The 9,007-nt window shown below is 35.2% G+C and overlaps 1 protein-coding gene across 2 annotated transcripts in view; it reads right to left on the minus strand.

The window, feature by feature from the left end:
* Positions 1 to 9,007, minus strand: part of LOC106465376 (ESF1 homolog) — a 54,570-nt gene that overhangs the window by 43,639 nt on the left and 1,924 nt on the right. Inside the window, exon 1 of one of the 2 annotated variants that reach the window (XM_022393260.1) lies at positions 3,618 to 3,639. The exons of the other annotated variant lie outside the window; for it this stretch is intronic. The gene's annotated coding sequence lies outside the window, so the exon portion shown is untranslated. Of the gene's footprint in view, positions 1 to 3,617; positions 3,640 to 9,007 lie in introns of those variants that run through there. 2 annotated transcript variants of the gene reach the window in all.

Below are 9,007 nucleotides of genomic sequence, written 5' to 3' on the forward strand. Positions count from 1 at the left end.
AGGTGGTGTCTATTTACTTGTGACCACGCTGTGTATATGAGAGGATGAGAGTAGTAATTTGTTATGGGTGGAATAAAAGACACAATATATGTTGCTGAAGTCAAATTAAAATAAAACACTTTATCTTGAGGGACAAACTGACGAATGGTTGATCTTTAAACCAATAGTACTATTGCGTTGTCAAGAAGTTAAATATTGTTGGAATTTTGTTCTTTCGTTGGTATTCTCCAGTGGCTCATTGGTATGTGTGAAAAATTACAATGTTAAAACTAGGTTACGATACCCATGGTGGGCATAACACAAATAGCCCATCGTGTAGCTTTGCGTTTAACAACAAATAACATTTGTTGGCGGGTTCTTTTGTTACGACAGCGGAAGTCACGTGACCCTAGTCACACGTCATGATATTCCAGAAGGATCATGTTTGTTCGTGGCAACTCTGGTTTTTTCTATGCGCCCTCTATTTTTGTATATAAGTGCGCCAGATAAAGCGAAATTAATTAATCGGAATAGAATTGCAGACAGACAGAGACGGACAATTGAGTCAAGCGCGGTAGAGACCGTAAGCAACGTGCGTGAATCGTTGTGAATTATAGTATGTGTTGAAGTTAAAGTGACTGTGGAAATTAAGTGTATTGCAAAGTTGTATTGAGAAAGAATAAACTAGTTTTATTTAAGAAAGGACTTGTATCGCTGAAGTTTCCTCGGGAAGAAATTATACGTGAAATTAACAAACGAACACAGACGTAACATTTTCAATTATCTCGTGAAATTAATTCAAAGCCCATTCCACGTACACAATAACAAATTCATTTACTTGTTTCTTAACGTTTATACAAACTTCTTTCACTGTATAGCGTTCACAGTTGTTGGCCAAATTTATAAAATGACGCAAACTGCACTACATTAACGTAAAGAATAAACTTACTTGTACCACTTCACTGATGAAACAACAGCAATAAAACCAACAAAAACATTTGCTAACTAGCTGGAGTACTCGTACCCCAGACGGAAATTATGTAAATTCAAGATTAATAAAAGGTTATCTTAGGACATGAAAAGTTACTTCTCTTATATGTAATTGTAAAAAACGCAAAACGCCCATAAAAACTACAAAACACAAAATATGAAACTGTAAATTTGCATATATCTCGTATGTACCCAAAAAACCTTCGTGCTCAATTTCGTGAAGATCCATCAACAGAGGGCGAAGCAGTGGTAAAAAACGTAGAAACGCCCATAAAAACCGCAAAATGCAAAACTGAACATTTGTGTGTATCTCGGCATGGACTAAACAAACCTTCTTGCCAAATTTGGTGAAGATCCGTTCACAGGAGGTGAGGTAGTGGTGGAAAATGCAAAACTTCCTATAGAAACTGCAAAACGAAAAATAAAAAATGAAAATTTTTATGCATCTTCCCATGGACCCCGTGAAGCTCCATACAAAATTTGGTGAAGATCCATCTACAGGGGGTGAAGTAGTGGTAAAAAACGACCAAAAAATTGCAAAATACAAAATGTAAAACCGCAAATTTGCATGTATCGCTGCATGAACCCAATGAACCTCCATGCCTAATTTGTTGAAGATCCATCTACAGGGAGAAATAGTGGTAAAAAACGCTCATAAAAGCTGCAAAATGCAAATCTGAAATTTTATATGTATCCCCGCATGGACTTAGTAATGAACCTCCATACAAATTTTGATGAAGATCCATCCACACCCTGCGAAATAGTTACATAGACAGACAACAAACAGTACTATTATATTGATATATATTTGCTTTACTGGAGCCTCCAGGTGGCTCAGTGGTAATCTGAAGTCTTATAACATTAAAAACCGGTTTGGGATACCCGTGGTGGACACACTACAAATAAGCCATTGCTTAGCGTTGTGCTTAACAAAGAAGAAACAATTCACCGACTAAAAACGACTCTACTATCTTGAAAATCTGTAACTTATAACAATGCAGAAAACAAAACTGTATTTAAATGGAAATAAAAATATTGTAATATTCTCAGATTCACTTATTTCCTTCAAAGTAAACGAGTAGGAATGACAAAATAACTGAACAGAGGTCTTACTTTCACTAACTTTCACCGAAACTGAGACAAAGAAAGAGACTGGACACAAAAATGCACACAGCAGCCAAACCACAAATCAAAGTTAAATAGGGAAGAAGGCAAGATTGTAATGTGCACTCTGTTAAACTGTAGAGAGAGAAAGATCTTAATTAGGGATCTCTCGACAGTTCTAGTTGAAGTTAAGCTTCTAATGTTAACATTAAAGTTAATGCATAAAGTGAAGCTGTAAATAAATCTAAATTTATAAATCTTCAAGAACAACTGGAGCTGCAGAAACTGTACAAATTTCATGTCTGCCTGAATAGCTACGTTAAACAAACAAAAAAAAACAGTATTATATACAACAGACTCTCTCTTTAGGTGCACACGCCACATATGTGAATGAGGTCCACTTATCATGTCAACAAGGGTGTTATGCCCTTGGGGCATCATGGTGGCTTATCATCAGAAACGATTACTTTCACTATCTATAACTTGTCTCATGCTACTGTAATGTTTTCTAAAAGAGAGCAGACGTGATGCCCTTCGTGACTCACCCATTCCTGTGAACAACTAAAGTGAGACAAATTTAGTGGCTTTCTTGACCAACTTTCTATATTAAGGTCACAAAAAGCATACAGAAAGTGAGAGGGCATAGAACGTACAGTAACTTCATATACTACATTTCTCCTCCTCCCATTAACTTCAAGCCACTCTAATTTTAAAACTTAAAAATCAATTCACAATGGTAAAAAGATTGGTTTAACTTACCTTCATCCCTGTAAAAAAAAGTTGCTAACAAAACAAAGAAGCAAAACAGGAAAAAACTTTACAGAAATACAAAACTAACCCAAAACAGCACAAGACAAATTAAAAATGATGAAATAATTTTCTTTAATAACGATAAGCCTCCAGTGGCATAGCGGTATATCTGCGGATTTACAACGCTGGAAACCGGGTTTCAATACCCGTGGTGGGCAGAGCACAGATAGCCCATTGTGTAGCTTTGTGTAACTTCAAAACAAAACAAAAAATAATGATAAACTACCCCTATTGGAGGAGTCAATAAACAAACAGTGGCAGTAACAAACATTTAATATAAATATGAAATTCAAAAATGAGGCCTTTTAACCAAAAAATAGATAAAATACAAAATTAAAACCATCACTAAAGATATCCATAAACTTACAAAAAGAAAAACCTTTACGACAATACCAAAGCAAAAACTTTAAAATTCACCAGAAAGAAATAACCCTTTCAATACACATAGCAAAAAAAACAACAACAAAAAAACGAAATACGAACAAAACTTCACAGGAATACATAATAAAAATCAAAGTAATCTTTAAAAATTCAAACAAAACAAAATAGTGAAATGAAATACTTAAATATATATACAACAGCACTATGAAAGAATTTCACATATGTACAATACAAACTTAAACCCTCCATACAAGTCACACAAAGTATACATATGTAAACAATAACTCATTGAACAAGAATATTAAATAAATACATATGTACACGCTAATCTTAAAGAAATCGGAGCAGCTCACCTATAAAAGTCTCGACAGCAAGTCTTACAATGTAGTTGATGGCTTGTGGTTGGCCATGGTGGACTGGCAGATAGTCTCTTGGCCTCTTGCAAAAGCTTTTCAAGATCCTCTCAGGAATGGTACACCTCTCCCTTTAAATGTAAAAGAGGCTATCAGTACTTCAGTGGATGATCTTTTCATGGTTGTAGAGCATTTAGGCTTCTTTCCACCTGGCTGGATGCTCTTGGTAGTATTGCATTAAAACCATGACCTGCTGTTACATGAATCACTCTTTTACTTCAGTCAGGGACCTGTTAGATAGCTCCAACTTCTCCAACCACAGTCCCTGGATCTTTATATGTTTGACAATTGAAGTTAATACTCTGCATTGACAATGACAGCTACTGTAGCTGTATCTGCCACTGGCGTGATAGTCACCTTTGCCTCTGGAGATGGTGTTTGTTGGTTGACCTTCCTCACTCTTTGTAATCTTCATGGTAGATTTGAAATACAAAAAATCTTGTGTGGCCTGAGAATGTGGTGGTTCTGCTAGAGATGCAGGCACATGTGATGTCATTGATGTTTTTCCACAAAACACCCTCCAATGAGGTACTTGGAAATTTGATACTAATTCTATGACTTCTCTCAGATTTTGGTTTTTACCTATAAGGATGCTGAATCCAGTGTTTTGTTCTCCAGCTGGCTGGTTGGCAGGCTGGGCATTTCTGGTCCTAGTGGATCCTCACTCTTTGGCTCGATCATCTAGAAAAAGTATCACACAACAGAAGAAATATTACGCGAAAACTGAAAAAAAAACAACAACAGAAGATCCAGCATTAAAATTGGACATGGCTTTAGTATGTACCAGTAACAGAGAAAAGGTTTAGCTCTGGCTGGTCAGGTACATATCTAATACCCCGATTGGTCCATTATTATATGAGATTAAGTAGTTACATGGCACATGCAAGCTCAATGAATACATTGACAAGCCATAACCATACAGTACTGATAAACATCTCGTGCCTTAGTTTGACCAGTTGGAGACCAACAAGTCAGAGGAAGATGAAAATGCTATTCGAAGCATCTCTGCTCAGTTAATGAGAAGGAACATATTGAAAGTACTTGCTGCCAGTGTACGACAACTTATATGAGGAAGCACCTGAAAAGATACCAGATAGCTCTAGTAGTCAACTGAGATGTCAAAGACGACCTCCTAATTATTATGGCTACAATTACACCCAACTAGAAACTAGAACAGTCATTAGTTTCAAGAAACCAATGATTGAAAGAGCTTTGCGCCTCTTGCTTTCTGGACTATTGGATTGTGTTTTTGATAAAATGTATAGATTACGTTTTTTAATTACCACTTAAACATCAGCAGTTAGAAGAGTCACAGATTGCAAAACAACAGGCAACAAAAATTTCTTTACTACTAGGAAAAATGCAACTGTTTCTGAGTAATTTGATAATGCTGATTCAAAAATCATGTTGAAAACTACTGATCACCTCTAGTTTTCGAGTTAGGATACATGTATTCAAAATATTTTTATATATTGTGAAAATGACAACTTTTTCTTTAATAAGTTTATTTATTCATTGTAAATTGCATTTAAGAATGTTCAAAAACAATACATAATACTGGTTTATGAAAGCAATGAGTATAATAAGATTATGTAATGAAAATACATTCAGGCTATGTTCAAAGCTTTCATCATGGTTTTATCCTTAATTTTTCCTTACAAAATATCTACTTGTTGTGCCTTTTATGTATGTTCTCAGTCTCACCCTGTTAGAATCAACAGTAATCTCCCATCATCGTATGATTCCATCAGTCTTGATATCGCTGTTCCATTGTAGAAATACCTTGGTGGAAGCACTCACCATGCTCATCGTTCACTGCACCTAAATCATTTGGAAAGAAGTCTAAATGGGAGCGTAAGAAGTGCATTCTGGACCCCATTTTCCTATAGTTCTTGAGCATTACATAAATCATCACAGCATAGTTTTAATCTCTGTGTATTCCTAAGAACATTTTGACAACCAGTTTGAATGATTTTCAGGCAGCAAGTTCTATCTTATTTAGCACTGTTTCAAAATCATTATCCATCAATACTTCCCGAATCTGTGGCCCAAGAAAGATATCACTTTTCATTTTTGCTTCACTGATTTTTGGAAGCTTGTCAGATAGATATCTGGAACCATTACCATCTTTGTTCATTCCTTTTACAAAATTTTTCATGAGTACTAGTTTAGTATGAAGTGGAGGCAGAAACATTTTGAGGATTCACTAAAGGCTGATACTCGATATTTTGTTTTCCTGGTATGTAATTCTCTCTCACTGGCCATTCCTTCTTTTGAAATGATTTTTATCATCTCAGCTATCCCAAAAAAACAAAAAGCAACAATGTTTGGTATACCCACTCTGCAGCCTAGCAGGAGTAAATAACTTTTAGATAACCACATATGTGCCACCTACAGTGATTATATCTGATGGCCTTAAATATAATCTTCACGCTTTGATAAGTTTCTTTCTTGTTCACAGCATGAGCAAAAGCGATCGATGGCTTACTGTTCCCATTGTGTAAAAGTACAGCATTGTGTAAAAGTACAGCTTTCAGGCTAACTTTAGATGAGTCAATAAAAAGTCTCCATTCTTGAGGAAGATTTTCAGTACTTAATTTTTCCATTAATGCATCAACATTTTTACAGAAACACAAAGAGTATCTTGCATGCTGTAGTGAGAACCAGGACTTTGATGGCAACTTCGATAAATTGAAACTATTTTTCCTGGAGCAAATAAATTTCATTGCTGTAAAGAAGAGTCAAGAAGTTCTCCATGCTGCTTTGATAGAGACAAGTCACGAATCAGATCATTTAGCTCTTCTTGCGTGATCAGATGAGGCAGTTTATATTGAGTTGCCACAGGAATAAAATTACTAGATGAAGATGATTCATTGTCTTCTTCGCAGAATAACGTTTCTGTTTCCCAGTTCGCTGGTGGATGTGGCACTGGAAAACCATTCCCACAAGGTATTGATTTCATCGCAGATACAATATCTGGACATTTAATGTATTGTTTAATTTTGCCTGAATATCAAGAAACATTAGTCATGCAAAAATAACAATCAGATTATATTTGGGCTCACGCCATATGATAGGAACTAAAAATTGCATACTTGCTCTCTTCTTATTCAGCCACTGTGTCAAGCCAGATGTGCAAAATGAACAACACACATGTGGAGCCCAATGTTTTTCTTGGTCACCAGTTTTACATCCAAAACAGTAGTAGTAAGCTACCTTTATGTTATGTGACGTTCTTCCTTCGTGAAACTGTAATATAATTTTCACTTTCGGACTTTATTTGAACTGGAGAAAGCGAGCATTTCATATTATTTTAATATATATATATAATTATTTATGTTTACAGAAGTAGAGTTTAAAATATATAAAAAACAACAAAGTTTTGTAGAATTTAGTTATATCACAGGTATGGTGCAAGGAAGAAGATTGGACTTTATTTTGACTGTGCCCAGAGCAAGGTAAAGCGACCAACTGAGTGAGTGAGGGGCAGAGGGAACTGAGAGATGCGTTTTTCACCGCCCCTTTTATGCTCAGCTGAGGGATTTCTCGAATGTTCTAGCAAAATGAGCATGTGAGGGTTTTGGGATTTCTGGGAAAAGCAGGTGAGCAGGGTAATAAAGCAAAAGTGGTGCAATTCCCTACAATTATATCGAGAAGAAATAGCATATATGAACAATATATTTGGAACTTTACACCACAACAATACAGTTAATGCTTGAAGTTATCAAAAAAATGTATGCCTTTTACCCATTAAACTGTACAAGTAAACTTAATTTCATAGCATAAATCTATTATTGCATGGTATTTCACAAAGTGCTGATAAAATCTTGAGATATTACAATAACTACAAATATAGATGTGATGAACAAATTCTGACTACATTTTTGAAATCAGCTCCATCAAATTCCCTGAATCACTTTAGTTTTCTCTAGTAGCAAATTTTTTTTTTGTCCAGTGAAATCAGTAACTGAGAGGAAATTTTTTATTCATTTTTTCAAAGTTTTACCTCAAGCCATCATCTGCTAGTGAATGTAATACCTAGTGATTGCTAGGAGTTCGAAAATTCAGCCAAAAGGGTGGTGCAACCTTTGCTTTTCAGGATACTGGTTGATTTTTTGATGGCAAAATAATAGTCTGACATTTTTCAAGAATCACTCACCCAACCCAGCAGAGTAGAAGTTCTCTGGAATCGGTCATATAGTAGTCGATAGGTTCTCCCCTGTACACTTAAATGTGTACAACTCCTTCCTATGCAGTGAGGGATTTGTGTTCTTTCTTAGCAGAGAATATAAATTGAGTTATATGAATCTAAATGAAATAGGTTTTGTTTCATTGGTTTTACCCGTATTTACTTTTCTGTGATGCCAAATCAAGATAGTGAGTTGTCTGCTGTATGGAAATACAGTGTTTTGATGATCCACTGTTCGTGTTGATCTGGGATAGTAAAAGCACTATTAGTATAGACTACTTTTTTGTCAAGATTGGTTTGGGTGTGTATTAATATATAAGGTAGCTATAACACAAATAGTCATCCTGGCTACGAGAATTTTAGCTGTAAAGTCGTAGTTTGGCTAAATTATGCTGGTGATTATTTATTTCGTGATGCCTGTTAAACGTATTGAGTTTCACTACTTGCAGATGGTGGCACGTTACAGCATCTTAACTATATTTAGTTTATTCGAGTAGCCTGAGTTGGTTACCATGGTAATGATGCACAAACCAGAGATTATCTGTCAACAGCTACTAGTGTATGTGACAATATATAAATGTTAAACTATTATATGTATGTAGCAATATACGTATACAAATATATATGTATGTGTGTGTGGTGTTGCACACATGTATGAACTCTACATAAAGTCATTCATGAGTGATGTATAACTCCAATGAGTCAATTACTGATAACTCAACTGGTAAGTTATCTTTGAATGACAACAAATGATTTTACCTGGATAGTTAGAGCTGATATAACTGGCCTGTGAAGTCTGCTGTTTTTGTTATTGCTTCAAAATGTTTCAGTTTGAAGAAAATAATATTAGTGGTTAGATTCATGCTACACTTGCAGGAGAACACAGTTTCATCGGTTGTTTTTCAAATGTAAACCAAGGATAGTGTGTTGGATGCTAAGTGATATTATATTCTATAGAGATTTAATGTTAGTTGCTAAGTGACACTGTATTCTATAGAGAGTCAATGTCAGTTGCTAAGTGACACTGTATTCTATAGAGAGTCAATGTCAGTTGCTAAGTGACACTGTATTCTATAGAGCATCAATGTCAGTTGCTAAGTGACACTGTATTCTATATATATATATATATATATATATATAT

The sequence above is a fragment of the Limulus polyphemus genome, unplaced genomic scaffold (genome assembly GCF_000517525.1).
Source record: "Limulus polyphemus unplaced genomic scaffold, Limulus_polyphemus-2.1.2 Scaffold1924, whole genome shotgun sequence".
Taxonomy (NCBI): domain Eukaryota; kingdom Metazoa; phylum Arthropoda; class Merostomata; order Xiphosura; family Limulidae; genus Limulus; species Limulus polyphemus.